The following is a 5,222-nucleotide window of genomic DNA, read 5'->3' on the forward strand; positions in this document are numbered from 1 at the left end:
CGGGTTCATTAGACCTGGTGCACCTTGTAGTTCTGATTACTGATAAAGCCTTTGCTAGTGGGAAGGTAGAACTAGTATACTGTTATTGATATCCCTCGAGTAGGGATCTACTAATATGAATAACTAACTCATTTATGAGGAGTTCACTGTTATTGGTTACTTCTTAAGGAGAAGACCACACTGATTACATGATTCATCCTTGGAAACCTCCCAGCTATAAGATTTGATATGAAAATGTTCTTTTTCTGAGTTTGCTATTATATAATTACATTGATTTTGCTTATATGAGGCACCTAAGGTTGAATATTGTTATTGTTTCTGAAAGAGCATTGTTTCATCATCATTACTATTACACTAGCATGCTTTCTGACTTGTCCCTCATTAAAATGGTTGTGGTTAAGTATTATTACTCACTGAGCTAGCGTCTCACTCCTCGCTATTTGTTTTTACAAAAAATTCAAGTGGTATTGAAGAGGATTTCATTAACTAGCGTGTGAGTTGGTAGCATCTGGTGAGCCCCGCATTGCTTCGCGTGGCAACAGAACTATTGATTTGTTATGTTTATTTAGTTTCTTTTAAAAACTCTTAGAGTTGCTCCATTTGTCATTCCTTTGATTTGAGTCAAGATTAGTCCTTCGAATTGTAGTCAAGTGACTAGTTTGGAACTTTTTTTCCGTAATTTGGAGATGAATTGGTTTTATTGCGTGACAATTTGATCATTGATGGATATTAAATGGTGGTTTATAGTTGCTATTAGTTGTGTTGTGAAATTCTGAGACAGGAAAAATCAAGGATAGGCCTAAAAACAAAGGAAACTCTGCCCGATTTTCTGTAGAATTCTGGTGAGGCTTGCTTTGGGATTCTCCCCCTTAGCGCCGGTCATGATCCTTAATTGGGTCGTGACAATTTTGCTCTAGATTTCTGTCTGAGGGCATTTTCTTCAATGTTGGACCATTTTTCGAGTTCTTGCAGTATTTTCTTCTCCAATTCTAACAAATAGTCTGTGCAGTGTCTATTGATTTGATCCTGCACTTGAGCTAAATGCATCCTTGCTTTGGAGATTTTTGCTTCTATCCCTTTGAATTCCTCCTTGTTCAGCTCTTTCAGAGGGGTTTTTAAAGCTTTCAATTTCCTCCAGATATTCTCCATTGGATCAGTTAGAGATCATTTACATGTAAAGAACATTCATTGTCCAAGCACAACAACTTACCAGCAATGTTCTCCCTTAGTGATTCAAATGATTTGCAATGTTTGTTACACACACCGCATTTAGGGTCATGAACCGAATGATGAGATGTTCGCATATGTTCAATAATATGCTCTTTCTTCTTGCACTACTTGTAACAAGCTGGACATTTGTGCCTGACATTACATAAGCAAATGATATCAACCAAACATGGGATAAACTCATCCTAAAATTAATCCCGGGATCAGTTATCCCTCTTACCAAACTAGCAATACATCTAATTTCTCAGTGGGAACTGTGTTCTTGATTCCTTTTCTAAAAATAAAACTTTAAAAAACCTTCAAAATCCCAAGTTTTAACCATCAAAATTCAAAGTCATTTTATAAGTGTGTGAAAAAACCCCAAACAAGAAATTGATAAGCAAAACCAAAAACCCTTGAAGGAAAAAGCTCAACATTACCTTGTAGTAGAGAGGAGTTGCAGAGGAATTTCTGAGGGTTCCACTTCCACATACTGATATCCAATGAATCTAATATTCGAATTAAAACAAGAAAAATTGTTTTCTTAGCCAACACCATTTATACAACAACAACAACAAACCCACTATAATTCAAGAAAAATTGTTTTCTTAGCCAACATCATTTATACAACAACAACAACAAACCCACTATAATTCCACAAAATAAGGTTTGAGAGGATAGAACGTACCCAAATAAGGTCTATAGGATAAAATATGCAGAACTTACCATACTTAATTTTGCTCTTCATTGAACTTTTGGTCCTACTATATGTACTTGGAAAGATAAAATTTCTAAAAAAAAGTTTGATAATGTTTATTGGGTCAAAAATTGATCATTCGGTCACACTTATTATAGGCAAAGTGTTCTTCTTTTCTGCTCATTACATGCATCACCATTTATATACAAGGTTGCTTCTGATTTTTGACTAATTAACAAAACACACATATTCATATGATTTCATATCCCGAGAAAAACTTAATACTCCTTCCGTTTTTAATTACTTGTCCATTTTTGAATCGACACATATATTAAGAAAATAATGATTGACATAGTGAATTTACCATTTCACTCCTATTAATTATGAAGTGGATGAATTAAAAACTTAAGATTTTCAAAAAGTTCAAAGTAATTAATTGAGGGTATAATAGATTAAAAAAATTGTTCTTTCTTGATTTGTCAAAATAGACAAGTAATTAGGGACAACAAAAAAGGGAAAAGTGGACAAGTAATTAGGGACAGAGTGAGTAGCATTAAGGTAAGGAATAAGACACAAGTACCCCCTAGACTATGACCAAAATCTAGAGACACACCTTAACTAAACTAAGATTCTATTACCATCCCGAACTCATTTTTTTGTAATTTTGTACATCTTTTTGGCTTACGTGACATCCAAGCATCTCCTATGCGCCTCAACTACGTAGAGTCACGGAGTATGCCACGTAAGCCAAAAGGTGTATAAAATAACAAAACAAATGAGTTCAGGGGTAATAGAACTTTAGTTTAGTTAAGGTGTGTCTCTGAGATTTTGGTCATAGTCTAGGGGTACTTGTGCCTTATCCCTTATTGTAATATTGAAGATTTAATTTATATTTACTCAAAATAAATTTTTAACCCATTTAAATCTAAGTTTTATTTGTCTCTTAATGATATTAAGACTTTGTTCAAAATCTTAATGATTAAGACATTTAAATTAAATAAGTGTTAAAATCCTAATGTGAGCAAATGCTCTTAATTGGCTAAAGAATGAACGATTTAGGTTCAAACTTTGATTAAATGAAAGCAATACGATTATTTAATAGGTATTTTGTATGAAAAATTTTCACTATCACTCTATCCATAACTATTAACCACCTTTGTCATCACAATTACCATCATCACCAACTACCAGCCATCCTTGCCATCAAAACCACTGTTGGCAACCATATTATTGTCAACCAATATTATTAGTCACTACCACACTTATAATCACTATTAGCCACTATCACCACTGTGACCAATCCCTACCACCAGTCATCTCCATTATCACAATTAGCACCATCCTCAACTACTAACAGCAATCAATTCTACCATCACAATCACCATCACTAATACCAACCGTCATTATCATGTGAGTCACCACACCACTAACTATTTCCACCATCATAACTATTATCGCCACAAATACTAGCCACTAACACCAATCATCACAACTATAAATAATCTACATCATCACTAGCGAACATACATATTTGTATATAAAATAATAATTTTATTATATTATATTATATTATATATATATATATAATTTTATTATATTATATTATATTATATTATATATATATATATATATATATTCAAATATTTAACTACTTTTTATCTAAATTGTATATGTATTATCATTAAAAATAAATAAAGATAACTTATTAAGGTGTTGAAGACAAATAATTTTAGGGAAACTTACAAAAATTTCATACATTTGAGGGCTAATTACATCCTATCCCAGAAGCTTCCCCAATAATAAAAACCCCAAATTTTTTATTGCTCTCGAATACATTCATTGGATGTCTGATACATTGCAAAATATACATTACTTAATGAGAGGTATATATCCGAGAGGGGATAGTTATTAGTGATATCTCTTGATTGATCTTCCATATCTTAGTATCTATTGAGCCTAAGAGTGTTAACCAAGCGTTAAAAGATCCTAAATGGTGTGCTGCCATGAATGTGAAGTTATAAGCTCTTAAGAGTCAAGGCACATGGTCTCTTGTACCAGCAAATTCTCAAGCTAAGCCCATAGGATCTAAGTGGATTTTTCGGGTTAAATATAACTGAGATGAAAGTATTAGCCGTTATAAAGCTCGACTTGTTGCTAGAGGTTTCTTGTAGCGTGTAGGTGTTGATTATGGTGAAACATATTATCCAGTAGCAAAGTATATTGCAGCACGTGTTATTCTCTCATTGGCTGCCACGTTTGACTGATCACTTCGTCAATTAGATGTTAAGAACGCCTTCTTACACGGTACGCCTTCAAATGTGCATTCAAATTTCCTAATCTTAATGCAAATAAATGGTGCATAAGTCATCTCTTTTAATTTCATCTAGTGAAATTCTCCCTCAATTTTTTTTCTTTTCCATATCGATTTTTTCTCAAACCATACCAAATATCTCAGATCTATTTCATCATTTTCATTCAAAATTCACTATATCGTTAATACACAAAGAAAATAATTTAAAAAAATATGATGTTTATAGTTGTACCTGAAATCTTGGCTAAAAATCGGGCGTTTGACATAGGTTTCTCCTCCCCCCATCTTTTTCCTTTTAGTAGAATTGCTCAAATAGAGAGCAACACCTTTCAAACTCTTCAAATATAAATAAAAATTCAGCAACTTTCTATTTAGGCGTGCAAAAAACTCAATTTTCAGTCTAATAATATTTGTTCAATGTGGTATTAGACAAATATAAAGGGTATTAGGTGGCGCATATAATATAAGTGTAAAGTTTAAATATCTGTAATTGATTCAGTAAATAAATTTTGTACTATTTTTATAACTGATAAATAGTAAAGTCAACCCCTTGACCTTTGGTAATACCCAAAATTCATCTTAAAAAGTATAAGAAATCGTCACAAATATAATTCAAATTTTTAAGTATGAAATCAATCCCACATAAAATTATTTTAGTCACACTTCTGTATTACCAAGAAAATCAATACAAACAACTTTTTTGAGTTCAAATATTTAATTTGTTGGGATAAGGCATAAGTACCCCCTGAATTGTACCAAAAATCTCAGTGACACACCTAAACTTAACTAGGGTCCTATTACCTCCCTTAAACTATTTTAAAATGAAATAAATACACCATAAATATTGGCATGCCATAGAGAGCGTGCACACTCTCTATAAAGGCAAGTGAGAAACAAAAAAATAAATAAGAAAACTTCCATTAGTATTTGACACATGTCCATTTTTAATTGGTCATTTTACAATTAGTTAATACACATAATTATTGACCATAAAACTTTATATATATA

The sequence above is a fragment of the Solanum tuberosum genome, unplaced genomic scaffold, assembly GCF_000226075.1.
Source record: "Solanum tuberosum cultivar DM 1-3 516 R44 unplaced genomic scaffold, SolTub_3.0 scf00207, whole genome shotgun sequence".
NCBI lineage: Eukaryota > Viridiplantae > Streptophyta > Magnoliopsida > Solanales > Solanaceae > Solanum > Solanum tuberosum.